This window comes from Mya arenaria, chromosome 13 (genome assembly GCF_026914265.1).
Source record: "Mya arenaria isolate MELC-2E11 chromosome 13, ASM2691426v1".
In the NCBI taxonomy this organism is placed as follows: Eukaryota; Metazoa; Mollusca; class Bivalvia; order Myida; family Myidae; genus Mya; species Mya arenaria.
This window is the reverse complement of record NC_069134.1, coordinates 26,537,537-26,557,947: the sequence shown is the minus strand read 5'-3', so window position 1 is coordinate 26,557,947 and position 20,411 is coordinate 26,537,537. Positions and strand designations below refer to the sequence as shown.

At 35.1% G+C, this 20,411-nt stretch overlaps 1 protein-coding gene, 1 long non-coding RNA gene and 1 pseudogene across 2 annotated transcripts in view; 1 reads left to right on the top strand and 2 right to left on the bottom strand.

Moving 5' to 3' along the window:
- The window catches only part of LOC128213514 (uncharacterized), a 109,035-nt gene that overhangs the window by 39,908 nt on the left and 48,716 nt on the right, over positions 1-20,411 (bottom strand). The gene's annotated exons all lie outside the window — the stretch shown is intronic.
- Positions 9,343-10,334, top strand: LOC128213516 (uncharacterized). Its single transcript, XR_008257745.1, has 2 exons — positions 9,343-9,463; positions 10,088-10,334. It is a non-coding gene; the product is annotated as an uncharacterized LOC128213516 (long non-coding RNA).
- Positions 15,636-17,968, bottom strand: LOC128215162 (uncharacterized; annotated as a pseudogene).

Below are 20,411 nucleotides of genomic sequence, written 5' to 3'. Positions count from 1 at the left end.
GGAACGAAACGGAACGGAACAAACATTGAGGCACCACACGGGGCACAGCATTTTTTTACTAATATGTAAATATATTAAATAATAATAATGATATATTGAAACTGCCTAGCGAACAGTCGATCAAGGGCTTTTTCGAACTGAACCATCTGAAAACCCACTTCTAAATGGATATTAAAATCTTCGGGACTGCAAACAGTTGTTCCGTTTCGTTCCGCAAAGTATAAATATCCCCTAGGATAATGATATTTAGCGGAACGGAACGGAACAAGATTTTTTTTTCTTGTCAATGGAATTTTTCATCCTGGTATATTACAGGTACACGAATTTATTACATGCAACCTAGCTGTTTTAAAAAACTATGTTCTTGACTTAGTCAATATAGGAAATCCTATCGCCATAAAATTTATATATTTAAATGTTTTGCACTTGTTGCAGTAATTTAATATTTATTATTCATATAAACTGACGAATGAAAAAAAATGAGTAGACAATCTAAATATTTTTTGGCGATATCAGGACCTCTTTAATATGTATCGAATGGCCGTCATATCCAGTACACTCATTTTGTATTATATAAAATTCTAAAAAATATTAATAATCATCGTAAACAAATTAAATTTGAAAACATGCTGGCCATATATAAATTGATATTACATGCACTAATAAAGTTGAAATATCACTATTACAGTCGGCATTGTGTACAAACCATGTCTTCAACTTTATAAATTGTGATTCCGTTTCGTTCCGCAAAGTATAAATATCCCCTAGGATAATGATATTTAGCGGAACGGAACGGAACAAGATTTGTAGCTGCCAACTTCCCTACATGAATCAGAGGTGGAGGACAAATGATGTCAGACTAAATGTCTTATCAAATCGGCACGGAGAACATTGCCCGCCCATGATCGAACTTAGACACCGACGCTCCTACTTATTGATCTAAGCGGGCGGGTTGGAAACTTCTATAATTATCGTAAACAAATTCAATTTAAAAACATATGATTTGAATGTGCATGCACTAATAAAGCTGAAATACATGTACCACTATTACAGTCATCATTGTGTACAAACCATGTCTTCAACTCTATAAATTGTGATTCCGTTTCGTTCCGCAAAGTATAAATATCCCCTAGGATAATGATATTTAGCGGAACGGAACGGAACAAGATTTATTTTTTCTTGTCAATGGAATTTTTCATCCTGGTATATTACAGGTACACGAATTTATTACATGCAACCTAGCTGTTTTAAAAAACTATGTTCTTGACTTAGTCAATATAGGAAATCCTATCGCAATAAAATTTATATATTTAAATGTTTTGCACTTGTTGCAGTAATTTAATATTTATTATTCATATAAACTGACGAATGAAAAAAAATGAGTAGACAATCTAAATATTTTTTGGCGATATCAGGACCTCTTTAATATGTATCGAATGGCCGTCATATCCAGTACACTCATTTTGTATTATATAAAATTCTAAAAAAATATTAATAATCATCGTCAACAAATTAAATTTGAAAACATGCTTGCCATATATAAATTGATATTACATGCACTAATAAAGTTGAAATATCACTATTACAGTCGGCATTGTGTACAAACCATGTCTTCAACTTTATAAATTGTGATTCCGTTTCGTTCCGCAAAGTATAAATATCCCCTAGGATAATGATATTTAGCGGAACGGAACGGAACAAGATTTGTAGCTGCCAACTTCCCTACATGAATCAGAGGTGGAGGACAAATGATGTCAGACTAAATGTCTTATCAAATCGGCACGGAGAACATTGCCCGCCCATGATCGAACTTAGACACCGACGCTCCTACTTATTGATCTAAGCGGGCGGGTTGGAAACTTCTATAATTATCGTAAACAAATTCAATTTAAAAACATATGATTTGAATGTGCATGCACTAATAAAGCTGAAATACATGTATCACTATTACAGTCATCATTGTGTACAAACCATGTCTTCAACTCTATAAATTGTGATTCCGTTTCGTTCCGCAAAGAATAAATATCCCCTAGGATAATGATATTTAGCGGAACGGAACGGAACAAGATTTATTTTTTCTTGTCAATGGAATTTTTCATCCTGGTATATTACAGGTACACGAATTTATTACATGCAACCTAGCTGTTTTAAAAAACTATGTTCTTGACTTAGTCAATATAGGAAATCCTATCGCCATAAAATTTATATATTTAAATGTTTTGCACTTGTTGCAGTAATTTAATATTTATTATTCATATAAACTGACGAATGAAAAAAAAATGAGTAGACAATCTAAATATTTTTTGGCGATATCAGGACCTCTTTTATATGTATCGAATGGCCGTCATATCCAGTACACTCATTTTGTATTATATAAAATTCTAAAAAAATATTAATAATCATCGTCAACAAATTAAATTTGAAAACATGCTTGCCATATATAAATTGATATTACATGCACTAATAAAGTTGAAATATCACTATTACAGTCGGCATTGTGTACAAACCATGTCTTCAACTTTATAAATTGTGATTCCGTTTCGTTCCGCAAAGTATAAATATCCCCTAGGATAATGATATTTAGCGGAACGGAACGGAACAAGATTTGTAGCTGCCAACTTCCCTACATGAATCAGAGGTGGAGGACAAATGATGTCAGACTAAATGTCTTATCAAATCGGCACGGAGAACATTGCCCGCCCAAGGATCGAACTTAGACACCGACGCTCCTACTTATTGATCTGAGCGGGCGGGTTGGAAACTTCTATAATTATCGTAAACAAATTCAATTAAAAACATATAATTTGAATGTGCATGCACTAATAAAGCTGAAATACATGTATCACTATTACAGTCAGCATTGTGTACAAACCATGTCTTCAACTCTATAAATTGTGATTCCGTTTCGTTCCGCAAAGTATAAATATCCCCTAGGATAATGATATTTAGCGGAACGGAACGGAACAAGATTTTTTTTCTTGTCAATGGAATTTTTCATCCTGGTATATTACAGGTACACGAATTTATTACATGCAACCTAGCTGTTTTAAAAAAACTATGTTCTTGACTTAGTCAATATAGGAAATCCTATCGCCATAAAATTTATATATTTAAATATTTTGCACTTGTTGCAGTAATTTAATATTTATTATTCATATAAACTGACGAATGAAAAAAAAATGAGTAGACAATCTAAATATTTTTTGGCGATATCAGGACCTCTTTAATATGTATCGAATGGCCGTCATATCCAGTACACTCATTTTGTATTATATAAAATTCTAAAAAAATATTAATAATCATCGTCAACAAATTAAATTTGAAAACATGCTTGCCATATATAAATTGATATTACATGCACTAATAAAGTTGAAATATCACTATTACAGTCGGCATTGTGTACAAACCATGTCTTCAACTTTATAAATTGTGATTCCGTTTCGTTCCGCAAAGTATAAATATCCCCTAGGATAATGATATTTAGCGGAACGGAACGGAACAAGATTTGTAGCTGCCAACTTCCCTACATGAATCAGAGGTGGAGGACAAATGATGTCAGACTAAATGTCTTATCAAATCGGCACGGAGAACATTGCCCGCCCAAGGATCGAACTTAGACACCGACGCTCCTACTTATTGATCTGAGCGGGCGGGTTGGAAACTTCTATAATTATCGTAAACAAATTCAATTTAAAAACATATAATTTGAATGTGCATGCACTAATAAAGCTGAAATACATGTATCACTATTACAGTCAGCATTGTGTACAAACCATGTCTTCAACTCTATAAATTGTGATTCCGTTTCGTTCCGCAAAGTATAAATATCCCCTAGGATAATGATATTTAGCGGAACGGAACGGAACAAGATTTTTTTTTCTTGTCAATGGAATTTTTCATCCTGGTATATTACAGGTACACGAATTTATTACATGCAACCTAGCTGTTTTAAAAAAACTATGTTCTTGACTTAGTCAATATAGGAAATCCTATCGCCATAAAATTTATATATTTAAATATTTTGCACTTGTTGCAGTAATTTAATATTTATTATTCATATAAACTGACGAATGAAAAAAAAATGAGTAGACAATCTAAATATTTTATGGCGATATCAGGACCTCTTTAATATGTATCGAATGGCCGTCATATCCAGTACACTCATTTTGTATTATATAAAATTCTAAAAAATATTAATAATCATCGTAAACAAATTAAATTTGAAAACATGCTGGCCATATATAAATTGATATTACATGCACTAATAAAGTTGAAATATCACTATTACAGTCGGCATTGTGTACAAACCATGTCTTCAACTTTATAAATTGTGATTCCGTTTCGTTCCGCAAAGTATAAATATCCCCTAGGATAATGATATTTAGCGGAACGGAACGGAACAAGATTTGTAGCTGCCAACTTCCCTACATGAATCAGAGGTGGAGGACAAATGATGTCAGACTAAATGTCTTATCAAATCGGCACGGAGAACATTGCCCGCCCAAGGATCGAACTTAGACACCGACGCTCCTACTTATTGATCTGAGCGGGCGGGTTGGAAACTTCTATAATTATCGTAAACAAATTCAATTTAAAAACATATAATTTGAATGTGCATGCACTAATAAAGCTGAAATACATGTATCACTATTACAGTCAGCATTGTGTACAAACCATGTCTTCAACTCTATAAATTGTGATTCCGTTTCGTTCCGCAAAGTATAAATATCCCCTAGGATAATGATATTTAGCGGAACGGAACGGAACAAGATTTTTTTTTCTTGTCAATGGAATTTTTCATCCTGGTATATTACAGGTACACGAATTTATTACATGCAACCTAGCTGTTTTAAAAAAACTATGTTCTTGACTTAGTCAATATAGGAAATCCTATCGCCATAAAATTTATATATTTAAATATTTTGCACTTGTTGCAGTAATTTAATATCTATTATTCATATAAACTGACGAATGAAAAAAAAAATGAGTAGACAATCTAAATATTTTTTGGCGATATCAGGACCTCTTTAATATGTATCGAATGGCCGTCATATCCAGTACACTCATTTTGTATTATATAAAATTCTAAAAAATATTAATAATCATCGTAAACAAATTAAATTTGAAAACATGCTGGCCATATATAAATTGATATTACATGCACTAATAAAGTTGAAATATCACTATTACAGTCGGCATTGTGTACAAACCATGTCTTCAACTTTATAAATTGTGATTCCGTTTCGTTCCGCAAAGTATAAATATCCCCTAGGATAATGATATTTAGCGGAACGGAACGGAACAAGATTTGTAGCTGCCAACTTCCCTACATGAATCAGAGGTGGAGGACAAATGATGTCAGACTAAATGTCTTATCAAATCGGCACGGAGAACATTGCCCGCCCAAGGATCGAACTTAGACACCGACGCTCCTACTTATTGATCTAAGCGGGCGGGTTGGACACTTCTATAATTATCGTAAACAAATTCAATTTAAAAACATATATAATTTGAATGTGCATGCACTAATAAAGCTGAAATACATGTATCACTATTACAGTCAGCATTGTGTACAAACCATGTCTTCAACTCTATAAATTGTGATTCCGTTTCGTTCCGCAAAGTATAAATATCCCCTAGGATAATGATATTTAGCGGAACGGAACGGAACAAGATTTTTTTTTCTTGTCAATGGAATTTTTCATCCTGGTATATTACAGGTACACGAATTTATTACATGCACCCTAGCTGTTTTAAAAAACTATGTTCTTGACTTAGTCAATATAGGAAATCCTATCGCCATAAAATTTATATATTTAAATATTTTGCACTTGTTGCAGTAATTTAATATTTATTATTCATATAAACTGACGAATGAAAAAAAAAATGAGTAGACAATCTAAATATTTTTTGGCGATATCAGGACCTCTTTAATATGTATCGAATGGCCGTCATATCCAGTACACTCATTTTGTATTATATAAAATTCTAAAAAATATTAATAATCATCGTAAACAAATTAAATTTGAAAACATGCTGGCCATATATAAATTGATATTACATGCACTAATAAAGTTGAAATATCACTATTACAGTCGGCATTGTGTACAAACCATGTCTTCAACTTTATAAATTGTGATTCCGTTTCGTTCCGCAAAGTATAAATATCCCCTAGGATAATGATATTTAGCGGAACGGAACGGAACAAGATTTGTAGCTGCCAACTTCCCTACATGAATCAGAGGTGGAGGACAAATGATGTCAGACTAAATGTCTTATCAAATCGGCACGGAGAACATTGCCCGCCCAAGGATCGAACTTAGACACCGACGCTCCTACTTATTGATCTAAGCGGGCGGGTTGGAAACTTCTATAATAATCGTAAACAAATTCAATTTAAAAACATATAATTTGAATGTGCATGCACTAATAAAGCTGAAATACATGTATCATTATTACAGTCAGCATTGTGTACAAACCATGTCTTCAACTCTATAAATTGTGATTCCGTTTCGTTCCGCAAAGTATAAATATCCCCTAGGATAATGATATTTAGCGGAACGGAACGGAACAAGATTTGTTATTTATGACTCATTTTCTCCTTTATAATGCTTGTATAAACTTCACTTATATATAATCAGTTATGATGCATAAATTAAAAAGCAAACTACCTATCCTGCTAATGAAGACTCGTCACTTTGTTTTTAGAAATAACAACATATTAATCAAATACAGAAATGTGAAAACTATCTAATCTTACACAAATTAAATTTGAGAACATGTTTGCCATATATTATATGAAATTACATGCACTAATAAAGTTGAAATATCACTATTACAGTCAGCGTTGTGTACAATCCTTGTCTTTAACTCTATAACTTGTGATTCCGTTTCGTTCCGCATCGAACTCGCGACACTGATGCTCCTACCTACTGATCTAAGCGGGCGGGTTGGAAAGTTATATAATTATCGTAAACAAAATAAATTTGAAAACACATTTGCCATATATAATTTGAATATGCATGAACTAATAAATGATAACGAAGTAATTGTGTCATTAAGTTATTCAGTATGAATGTAAGCGCTGTTGGACATCTTCAAAGAACCCTTTCTCTCACCCATATTCGAAATATCTTACCAGTTGTAGTAGTGTGTAAAATGAAACAGAAAAGGCAAATCGATAGCACGGTGATAAGTTTAATGTTCTGAAACATAACAGTATTTTAAAATACTCGACATAGCTTCAAAGCCTTAGCAATTAAAGTTTGTTTAATTTCGACAAAACGTCATTTTTATTAAATAGCATTTGTCCAACCAAAAGATTTGAAACTAAAATTTAAAAATACCATTTATTTAAGCCATAATCAATGTTGTGACCTCAGTATCGCCCCTACATACATGCTTATAGTCTTAAATTGTAGCTATGACATATGCATACAAGTCTATGTTTGTTTGTTTTTGCGTTTATTTATCGTCGCAACCGGTTGCCCATATGGGTGACGCCTCCAGAAGAGTGTTAGTGATTTTAGGTTGCGGAGGATAGCGCAAGATACAGAAGACACTCCAATTCCAGAAGCTTCCCTGGTTCTTATACGTGCCAGATGCAGATAGAACATCAACACGGGACCTCGGTTTAAAGTCTCGTCCGAAAGACTCTTTACATGTCTATGTGTCATACATGTACATGTGTGTCATAGGAGTTCATAAAAGAAAAAAAAAACAGCAACATCGTGTGACGCGGTCAATTTTGTCAAAATGTTGAAGTTATGCTGACCAAACGGTTTACAGAATTATTGTTCTATTTGATTGTACTATTCGGCAATATTTTAACGAACAATATAAAAAACATTGGTATGATTTCTTAAAAAATGACGTCAGTATAATTAAGTAAAATAAATGGAGGAGAAAAAAAGGCAAAATCGGGTTGTGCAGTCATTTTGTCAAAAATACCTTAATTTTGTTTTGTAAGTATCATCACCAAATGGTTATATAATTATTTTTTATTATTGTTTTATTTGACAATATGTTAAAAAACAATATAAAAAAATCATCATAATATCTTAAAAAGGAGGTCAGAATAATTAAGTAAAATAAATAGAAAAAAAACAGCAGAATCTGGCGGTGCTGAGTCTTAAAGTATGTATAAGAAATCTTTGTGTAAAAATCATTTTAAACAAGTTCTTTCACTTCAATTTAATCAATTACAATGAATTAATAAAAATCATTTAGAAATACTGAGGATATCACTTTAAAACTTTATAAAAACAACAAAAATGTAAGAAATGTTTTGACTGACCACTACATTTCCATAAGTTTTTTTCCCTATGTTATATAACCATGCATATTATCTCTTGTACACTTAATATACAAATTAAATTTATGTGAACATTTTAGTTCAAATTTTATGACATTATTGTAAGTGAAATGGAATTGCATCTTGTTTTTCATATTTAATAATTTATTTTTTGTAACGGCGTTTTGAAAATAAGAAACCCCTTTACATGTTACAGGGCAGTTAGGGATCATAATCCCTCATCAATTGACCTTACGACAGGATTTGATTGACAGGTCCTATCAGCCAATCAGAATGTAGGGCTGATAAGCCGTGTTGCTATCCGCCATTTTGTCCGTCAAACTGACCAGAGTCCGTCATATACATGCGCTGGCAATTCCTCGCCTTTTTAAGTATTATGGTAAAAAGGTGTTGTCATGGCACTTGTAATTCGGATACAAGGTAGCCAGGCCGACTAAAGATGGCTTCCAATTCGTTCCGTATTCGAAACCAGCGAGTTATTTAGAAAAATGCAAGTGCTGTATCAGACTCTGTGGAAGACCTCATCAACAGCTGAACTTGGAAATTTTGAAAGATCGTTCAAAGGCGAAACATCTATACGTCTGTACAAAAGTATTTTTTTGAACAAAACTACTTATTTCAATCCACTCAAAATTTATTTAATACTGAAATTGTCCGTGCATGACCTAAATAAGTGTTACTATTTTTAAACTATAAACATCGTACATTTATGCTTTGGCTTGTGTTGTCAAATCGGCATTAATGGCCATTTAATATCAGGTTCAACATGGACACGATTGATTTCATTCAAGATAGAGGTATTTTTGTTGATACCGTTATGTAGTTTTTATAAACTGCTTTGCTTTCAAAGTAAATCAGGAAATATCGTACAACTAAATTTTTGTCCGAACCATCGCATGCTTCCGAATCTCATCTACTCGTATGGTTCCTATGTAAACAATGGCTTTTGTAGCTGTCATTCCGACACATTTCATAGATTTCTTATTTTCATATCAGCACTTTGTCGACGGGAAATCCAATCAAGGAAACCCTGACCCTCAAGCAGCTACTGTATTTGACCAGCTCACACCAGCTAGGCCTCCTCCAAAACTCAGATAAATATTTGAGCCACCAAAACAAAACGAGAACAGATCGGTCTGAATCGTTAAGGTATTATTTTCTGTATAAAACAATTTATTTCACTGTACATTTAAATCAATTACTAGGTTCATTAGAACTTGATTCTGCCAAACATGTGCTGTAAAGACTTAGACTTATTATGAATAAAGAACAAGTCAAACATGTACATATTTTCATTGTTATTCTTATATTTTGGGCCATTTACGTAAATCTACAATATTTAATGATAGTTCATCCAATGTTCAGAGTGCGGATCACATGCACACTCGATTAACAGTATTCTTAATGTTGCACTCTCACAGAATTCTAGTTTGACACTTTTTGTCTCAGAATCGGCTTATCTTGGCAATCTTTAAATTAAGACCTAATTTATAAATCACAAAGCAAACTTCTCCGAGCCAAGATAAATGCAATCGAATCCTGTGTAAGTTGTCAAAGTGATCAATCTGTGAAAGTGCAGCTTTAACAGTGAAAAATAACTTCTGCTAATGCTATATATTTTAAAATATATTTGCCATTGCAATAAAGAGATATTCACCTACAATATCATACATAAACACCAAAGAAATATCAAAGTTTAAGTAATGTTTGCAAAACAACAATGTATTTAATAAATCTGATATTAAATATGCAACAACTGGTGTTATTCTTCAGAACTGAAGCTAACATCATAGAGGTACATCCTTCCAAGAATCCATCAAAACAACATGCTGAACAACTTCAAGAACTCTCTTCAAAAGACCACACTTTCCTGAAATAAATAAAAGATGCCAATATTAAAATAAATCAGTTACATGTATTGTTAAATATTTTAATACTAGCTGTAAATGCTACTGCCTTTGATGTTTGCTTTCTACATGTATATCATAATGAAATATTGACAAGATAATAGCTAATGTTTTGTGGTTGTTGTTTTTCTCTGGACAAATAGTCCATTACTTTTGTACAGCAAAGTAAAACTAAATGTTATAAAAAGCTTTAAAATAGGTCGTACCGATTATTTGTAAAACTTGTCATCACTGGTTTTCTCTTGCGGTTGACATTGCCTGGACTGGCAAATATCATGTGTGTGTGGGGAGGGGGGGGGTTCCGGTCTTATGCTAGGTCCCCTGTGGCGGTAGGCTTGTTGAAGACAATAATAAGGGGACTTCCTTATTTCCATCAATCAGAATACTTTAATGGTGTCAACGGTAAATAGCAGGAGACCCTCCACCAGCCTTAACCGGTAAATGGGGGGAGGGTAGTGTGTGTGGGTTAGAACCAACTGCCCGGTCAGCTTAGTTGGTTAGAGTGCCGGGCTAGTGTTCTGGTGGTTGTGAGTTCGAGCCCCACACCGGGGGCACTTTTCCTCCCAGGTCTACTTTTACAGCCAGAGTGTGTGAACATGTTCCACAATTTCTGTAAGAACAAAAATCAAAGCATGTGAATGTTTGAGCAATGCAAAAGTTACAGATTGGTATCACCCACGATTGTCACTTGTCAACTATTACATTATTATTCATAAGGGAGAGTGTTCAATCGATTAGAACTGAAACTTTTTATGCATAACCCCAATAAACCATTTCTGCTCATACTATAGAATACAAGGTTATACTGTATAGATGGCATGTAACTGTTATTTAATGTCACTTCCGGGTTCCCCATTCGGGCCATTTATGATTTACTCATATTGTGCGATGATTTAATCTTTGTTTCAACAATACTGTAAGAAGGACCGGTGTTATTAAAAGTTAAAGTTACCCTTGTTTGCATTTACAGTATGCGTCACACACACGCTTATCCTTTGTATCGATGTCAATGTTGACAACATGGCGGCTATCCGATTTTCTCTGACTTGGATAGATTTCACCCCGTAAATGTTAGGTATCGTCATTTTCTAAAGATATATCGAGCCTTCCGATGTAGCAGCCAGTTACAAATTCTTTGACTTCTATTTTTTTCGCATTGTAATGTCACATTTATGATAATTTGTCAGGAATATCGGAAAGCGAAACGACGCGATACGCCATTACTTCCTCGTTTGTTTGACGGACATAGACAGAGTTCGCTCCCTTGATATCAGGGGGCGTGGCTTAGAAGCCGCTGTCGTAAGGTCAATTCTCCAGTCCATTATCAAGGAGGTGTTAATTGATACCCGCTGAGAACCTGCAGTCGGTAGTAAAACTATCTCCCAGAGCTAAGACACTTGTGGGTTAGACTGAACAGTCATTTGTTAATCAACATCTTACGCACAATAATTAATAGAACTCCATATGTACAGCTATCTCTCAGCTTGATACATCCATGGCACGTGCACATTAATCAGATTTATGATTCGTTGCATAAACAGGTTAATCCGGGCGTCTGATTCTCTGATGAGGAACAATGTATTGAATCGACTGTGTATTGGAACATATTTGCTCAATGTAAATAAATTACAGGTTCAAAGTCGGTAAGATGGGGTGATAAATTACAAAACTTATAATGGTATAATAGTGTTCGCAAATTCTAGTCAATTCAATTAACACTTTATTTAATTTGGATGAGCAGGCGACGCTGTATTTGTTTATAAATTGCATCATCAATGACACTTAGGCACCAGGTTGTACCACGAGTAACTTATTCTACGTCGTAACATAGCTGCTCGTCAAAACATTCAAGTATGCAGTGAAAAGTGTGTAATGTAATTACTATTCTTAAAATCAGTTTTTGGTGTTTCATTCCATTCACGATTAATAAAAGTATTTCGCAGGTATTCATTTAAGTTCTAATAAGCAAGAAGTCTCAGACTTCAATGATGTGCTGCATGGCTTCTCTGTTACTTTTTGTAAATAACTAAGCTCACGACCTATTTTTTGACCTGACCTAAACCAATTTCGAAAGGAACCAAAATTTCATAGAAGAATACAGTCTGGTCAAATTAGATCAAGATTGCATGTACAATGAACTTTTTTTTAAATGGATACATTTTGATCAACATTCTTTAAGATTGCTTGAATAATGAAGCCTGTAGTGTGTATACGAGGTAAATGTTAACAGACGGACGGACAGACTGGCGGACGCCGGACTGTAATAGTGATACATGTATTTCAGCTTTATTAGTGCATGCACATTCAAATTATATGTTTTTAAATTGAATTTGTTTAAAATAAAAAAAAATCTTGTTCCGTTCCGTTCCGCTAAATATCATTATCCTAGGGGATATTTATACTTTGCGGAACGAAACGGAATCACAATTTATAAAGTTGAAGACATGGTTTGTACACAATGCCGACTGTAATAGTGATATTTCAACTTTATTAGTGCATGTAATATCAATTTATATATGGCAAGCATGTTTTCAAATTTAATTTGTTGACGATGATTATTAATATTTTTTTAGAATTTTATATAATACAAAATGAGTGTACTGGATATGACGGCCATTCGATACATATTAAAGAGGTCCTGATATCGCCAAAAAATATTTAGATTGTCTACTCATTTTTTTTTCATTCGTCAGTTTATATGAATAATAAATATTAAATTACTGCAACAAGTGCAAAACATTTAAATATATAAATTTTATGGCGATAGGATTTCCTATATTGACTAAGTCAAGAACATAGTTTTTTAAAACAGCTAGGTTGCATGTAATAAATTCGTGTACCTGTAATATACCAGGATGAAAAATTCCATTGACAAGAAAAAAAAATCTTGTTCCGTTCCGTTCCGCTAAATATCATTATCCTAGGGGATATTTATACTTTGCGGAACGAAACGGAATCACAATTTATAGAGTTGAAGACATGGTTTGTACACAATGATGACTGTAATAGTGATACATGTATTTCAGCTTTATTAGTGCATGCACATTCAAATCATATGTTTTTAAATTGAATTTGTTTACGATAATTATAGAAGTTTCCAACCCGCCCGCTTAGATCAATAAGTAGGAGCGTCGGTGTCTAAGTTCGATCATGGGCGGGCAATGTTCTCCGTGCCGATTTGATAAGACATTTAGTCTGACATCATTTGTCCTCCACCTCTGATTCATGTAGGGAAGTTGGCAGCTACAAATCTTGTTCCGTTCCGTTCCGCTAAATATCATTATCCTAGGGGATATTTATACTTTGCGGAACGAAACGGAATCACAATTTATAAAGTTGAAGACATGGTTTGTACACAATGCCGACTGTAATAGTGATATTTCAACTTTATTAGTGCATGTAATATCAATTTATATATGGCCAGCATGTTTTCAAATTTAATTTGTTTACGATGATTATTAATATTTTTTAGAATTTTATATAATACAAAATGAGTGTACTGGATATGACGGCCATTCGATACATATTAAAGAGGTCCTGATATCGCCAAAAAATATTTAGATTGTCTACTCATTTTTTTTCATTCGTCAGTTTATATGAATAATAAATATTAAATTACTGCAACAAGTGCAAAACATTTAAATATATAAATTTTATGGCGATAGGATTTCCTATATTGACTAAGTCAAGAACATAGTTTTTTAAAACAGCTAGGTTGCATGTAATAAATTCGTGTACCTGTAATATACCAGGATGAAAAATTCCATTGACAAGAAAAAAAAATCTTGTTCCGTTCCGTTCCGCTAAATATCATTATCCTAGGGGATATTTATACTTTGCGGAACGAAACGGAACAACTGTTTGCAGTCCCGAAGATTTTAATATCCATTTAGAAGTGGGTTTTCAGATGGTTCAGTTCGAAAAAGCCCTTGATCGACTGTTCGCTAGGCAGTTTCAATATATCATTATTATTATTTAATATATTTACATATTAGTAAAAAAATGCTGTGCCCCGTGTGGTGCCTCAATGTTTGTTCCGTTCCGTTTCGTTCCGTTCCGCAAAGTATAAATAGCCCCATAGGAAGTAGCCAATGACGTACATATATAGGATCTGACACGAGTTGTCATTTAATACAAGATTTTATTTAACGAGTTCATGAAATTTGTTAGTAATCGAGCCTCTGGCGAGCTTATTAACAACTTTCATGGACGAGTTTAATAAAATTCTTGAATTAAATGACAACGAGTGTCAGATCTTTTTATCACATGCTTAAAACAGTGTTTTTATTACCAATTAAGTTCCACTTTCTGAACCGATTGTTTGACAGCCAAAGTACTCAGAGTAGAATGTCAATGATGCGCCATATAAATAGTTCAAAATTAAAATGACAAAAGTAACTAGCAGTTATCAAGTTTTTAAAGCTGATAAAGCGCTTAACAAGTCACAAATATAAAAATGTGTAGTAAAATATCCAACAACATGAATAACAAATGATTTTAACCAAAAAACCCAATAAGTACACAATTTGATGACGTCACACTCAGAGTACATGCATTTACGCGGTTTATGTGACCTACATCGGTCTGTCAAGTTTTCTGTGTGCACGGATTTAAAAGTTATTCGCTGTCTCTTTTTACGATAATTTTGCAGCGTTTTCTTGATGTACATGGTGTTTCACAACATGCAGATGATAACGGCGAAGCCTTACTCTGTACTGCATGGATGTTGCTGTTGAAAACATGATGTTCTAGCCGCCATGGGATGCGTAATGAGATGTCTGTGCTGCGGAATTCGTATTTGTGTTTTCGGTACCCGACAGCTGATTAAATTGGCAAGCGAATGGCATTGATTGCATATTGCTTGTGTTGGTCAAGATGGAGATGTTTGAAATGTTCTTGTGGTGTTTGTCACTATATTGTGGCTGTATTTGTTGACTGACTGGATATTTCTGTGACTAGTAATCTGCATTATCTGGTTGGCGGAACATTGTTATCAGAAAGTTTTTGTACAAGATGCTTTCTGGCACTATGATTCGTTAGCCATTTCTCTCCCGAAAGTCTTACAGCTTTATTATTACGGTAAGTATTTGTTGGCATTTAAACCATTTTGTTTACAAACAATGCGGAGGGATATCTAGGTTGCGTGTGATTAGTCTGGTCAATCGAAATGTCTGATAGGTTATCTTACACATGTGTAAGATAAAAATATTCGTTATGGGTATATTACACGGAAAACAAGTGTAAGCATGTGATAAGTTTTTATTTTGCCCTGCAACAAGAAAACGTTATGACATGATTTTCATGAAAAAATGTTTCTTTATCACGAATGAAATACGATACATAATTATATAAGTTTTTTAATGTACATAACATTACATGAAATTATTTTACCAAATAACTAAATTCATTCGAAATTAGCAATGAAAAGTATCACCCGGACAATTGTCGGCATGAATAGTGAACGTTTCGACCGGGACACAGTGAGACTCGAGCGCATAGTCGATCATGGAAAGTACGGCGTTGGGTCCATGTGTTTCCTTCCCGTCTTTTCCCATGGCTTCAGCTTCATCAATTAAGAAATTGAGCTGTTTCCTCGCGCTGATTCTGAATCCGAAGATTTGTACTTTTCGCAGGGAAAGGAAGAATATTGGGCTCATCTGACGACTGTAGTGGGGGAGACTGACCCACTGACTGAAGTCAAACGTGTAATTGTGGAAAGTGTCTGATTCCATCTGAGCCCTCGCTACACAAACATTATATACCTCCCTTTCCTATAATGTAAAAACATGAATGCAAGGCTAATTGATTGCGCAGCAAATGTATAAGGTATGATATTTTGTAATTCTGTTAACATTGCTGTACGGCATATAGCCTGCATATTTCAATATGACAACTTTGTCTATTAAACAATTTACGTGAATAAAAATACCACCACTTTATATATCAAAAAATCGTGTAGAATGCTTTTCTTACTTGAATATCTTTAAAACGAGTCATATTGTATGATAGCTGTCAGTCAAACACTTATTGTACAAACGTTAGTGTGTACCTGTTGGGCCTCAATGATATGGGCGCGTATGACTCCTGTTGCCTCCATCTTCTCTTCCTCAGTTACGGCGTTGGCGATCTGCTGTCTCATTTTCTCGCATGTTGCGCACACGTCATCTCTTGGCTTTGCTATTTTAATATGGGGGACGCATGATGACCAGATTGTTTTAAATGCAGACAGTTTCACTTGCCGTACATTCTTCTCCGTGCAGATACTACAGTAGTCTTTATGGAGAAGCAGCTTCGTGGCATCGGATGGCAAAAAACACTGTAGGCAGGTTGTCACGGCCGCGTGGTGCTGCTGAATACGGGATACCCTTTTCTTCGGCCTGATTCAATATGAATTGCACGACGCGCTGGACATCATCGAAATTAAGTGCGTGCTTCGGACGCCGCCATGTATTTCCATGCACTCGTGGTCCAGTGCCGGTGTCGTTCATGTGCTGGATAATATTATTTAGCGTTGTCCGCTTCACATCATATAATAACTGGAATGTTTGCCTGCACACAGCACTGCCATCAACGTGGAACTTTGTTCTGGCACGCACCCGCTTTTTGCCTCGTTTCGTTTTTACAGAATCATACTTCTCGGCACTAAGAACGTCCATAAGAAATAGTTCCTTTTCTTCTTTTGATTTCTCCTTACTTTCGAGAACAATGTTATAAGCCTCATCAAGTGTAAAGTTAGACTGACATTGTTTTTTTGCATCCGCAGTCTTCCATGAATCGTTTTGTGTTTAAATAGTCTTGGCAATCTGAATCATATGTACACTCGTTGCTGCTTTCACCACTCTCTGAATTTAGTGATAAAACCATTTCACGCATTTTTGTTTGTACAAGTGCCTCTGCGTTATCCGGTGGCTCACATAGATCTTGATCATCTTCTTCTAACTCCTGAGATCCATGTGGTGTTCTTCCAAAGTGCTCCGATAGGATACTTTCAAGCTCCTGGAAAATATTAAATTTAAATTCGTTCAATTGAGGTTTAATGCTATGAAATTATTATTGAACAAATTTGAATGAACAATTTATAAACTTCTTTGTATTTTAGTAGAAAAAATACCGACTTATAAATGCTTTTGTATCTCTTTCCATTTTTATAAAATTTTGTGCGAAAAAAATCAAATAAGAAGCTGCCGGGTTCGAACCCGCAGTGTATGGATAAGTAGTCCAACGCTCTCCTAATTGAGCTTGACGGGCTTTGTGATAGGAAAATTAGACATTATACAAATATTTTCTCCTTTTGTCACATCGTTTTTTTTCCCATGATTTTTTTTTTTCATTTCACGTTTCTTATCCTTTTCTCTATCATTTATAATAACTATGCAATGCTTGTAAGTTCAATATAGTTGACTATAACTCATATTGGCTACATGTGACAAGTTTATGATGAACATTAAAGCTTTTTAGAAAATCAAATAATAATTATAAAGCGTTGTTTTTTTATAATATTTACATATTGAATAATAACTACGGAATGTCACTTAAAACTTATTAATCGGTTTTATCTTCTTGCAGATGTTAAATTAATAGGCTTTTAATTGCCTTAAATCTAAAAAAAAAACAACGCCTGATTAATATTTGTTATTAGTTTAAACTGTCCGGAATTTCACCAAAAATATAACTGATTGAAGCAATATCACTGAAAAAAACGCTATATAGGGAAAGAGAAAAGATTGACCTCTAATTCCTCCTCCATTTTGTCTCGGTTCTTCTTTCTTCTTTTGTTAACACTGGTAAACAACAAACACACAATGTGTGACACATAACCTTCAACACCGGATATCAGGTAAATACTCTGACGTCATTTCAACCAGGTTTTCTGATGACGCACTAGATGTCATTAAGGCAGGTTTTCTCATGACGCGATCACGGCCAGCACGAATTGGTAGAAGAACAAGATTTTATTTCATTTCAGACATTCAAAATACATGATTTCAATGAAATAAGTCGAAATGACCCTTGATCATTGCAAAAGCTGAAACATATTCATATACATATTTATATGTCGATCATAGTCAATAGGTCAAATGTAAACGCATTTAGTATTCGAGCATGTATAGCACATAGATAAACTATACACACAGAGAAATGAAAGTAATATATGCGTTTAAATTCAAGGCTTAAACTCTTTATAAACAAGAGATGTTTGTCAAACATTATGCCCCCCCCATGAGCGCCATGTTGTCAGGATTATATGGACAATTGAATGAAATATGCATGGACCGAAATGACAGCTGATTTGTTGCCATTAAGGCAGTTTTCAGATTATGACCATTAAAGTGTGAGGATAGAGTGTGTTATGACCATGACCTTTGACTCTATGAACTCAAAATCCAGAGTCATCAGCTGGTCACCAGAAACCTAAATGTCAAGTTCGAGGGCCATGGGTGCAGGCATTGTCAAGTTATCACACAGACGAGTTTTTTTAGTTCAAGGTCACTGTGACCTTGACCTTTGACCTAATGACCCCTTAAATCATAAGGGGTCATCTACAAGTCAGATGCAACTCTAAGTCAAGTTTGAAGGCCATGGGTTCAGGCATTGTCGAGTTATCACTCTGACAACCTTTTACCATTAAAGATCACTGTGACCTTGACCTTTGGCTCTATGAATCCTAAAATCAATAAGGGTGATCTACTGGTCAGGCTTAACATCCATGTCAAGTTTAATGATCATAGGTTCAGGCATTGTTGAGATATCAGTGGGAGAAGATTTGTTAACTTTTTTGCGTTAAAGGTTACTGTGACATTGACCTTGGCATGATGACCCCCAAAGTCGATAGGGGTCATCTACTGGGCAGGCCCAACCTTCATGTCAAGTTTGATGACCATAGGTCCAAAAATTGTCGAGGTCGCTTTTAAGGTCACTGTGACCTTGACCTTTGACCCCTAAAATCAATAGGGGTCATCTACTGGTCAGGCCCAACCTCAATGTCAAGTTTGAGGGCCATGGGTGCAGGCATTGTTGGGTTATCACTCGGACAACCTTTTATCATCATTCAAGGTCACTGTGACCTTGACCTTTGGTCCAATGACCCCTAAAATCAGTAGAGACCATCTTCTGGCCAGGCCCAACCTCCAAGTCAACCTTGAGGGCCATGGGTGCAGGCATTGTCGAGTTATCACTCGGATAACCTTTTACCATTCCAGGTCACTGTGACCTTGACCTTTAGCCCAATGACCCCTAAAATCAATAGGGACCATCTTCTGGCCAGGCCCAACCTCCAAGTCAAGTTTGAGGGCCATGGGTGCAGGCATTGTCGAGTTATCACTCGGACAACCTTTTACCATTCCAGGTCACTGTGAACTTGACCTTTGGCCAGATGACCCCCAAAAACCATAGGGGTCATCTCCTGGTCAGGCCAATCCTCCAAGTCAAGTTTGAGGGCCATGGGTGCAGGCATTGTCGAGTTATCACTCGGACAACCTTTTACCATTCAAGGTGACTGTGACTTTGACCTTTGGCCAGATGACCCCCAAAAACAAAAGGGGTCATGTACTGGTCAGGCCCAATTTCAAGTCAAGTTTGAGGGCCATGGGTGCAGGCATTGTCAAGTTATCACAAGGAAAACCTTTAACCATTCAAGGTGACTGTGATCTTGACCTTTGGCACGATGACCCCCAAAAACAATAGGGGTCTTCTACTGGTCAGGCCCAACCTCCAATTCAATTATGAGGGCCATGGGTGCAGGCATTGTCGAATTATCACTCGGACAACCTTTTACCATTCAAGGTCACTGTGACCTTGACCTTTGGCCTGATGACCCCCAAAAACAATAGGGGTCATCTCCTGGTCAGGCCCAACCTCCAATTCAATTATGAGGGCCATGGGTGCCGGCATTGTTGAGTTATCACTCGGACAACCTTTTACCATTCAAGGTCACTGTGAACTTGACCAGTGGAAGACCAAGGTTATATGACAAATGTGCCGTCAAGAAAACATCACAACATGAACCTCATGGAGCCGCTAGTGAATTATATGCTGTTTAACATTGCTGATTCTGGTTATTGGTATATACATAAGAATCGACTTTGATTTTGAATTTAAGACCATTTATAGTTAAATGAAAATATAAAATAAATGTTACACTCCTTGTATATTGACTTTTAATATGTTCCTGTAAAATGAAAATATGGTGA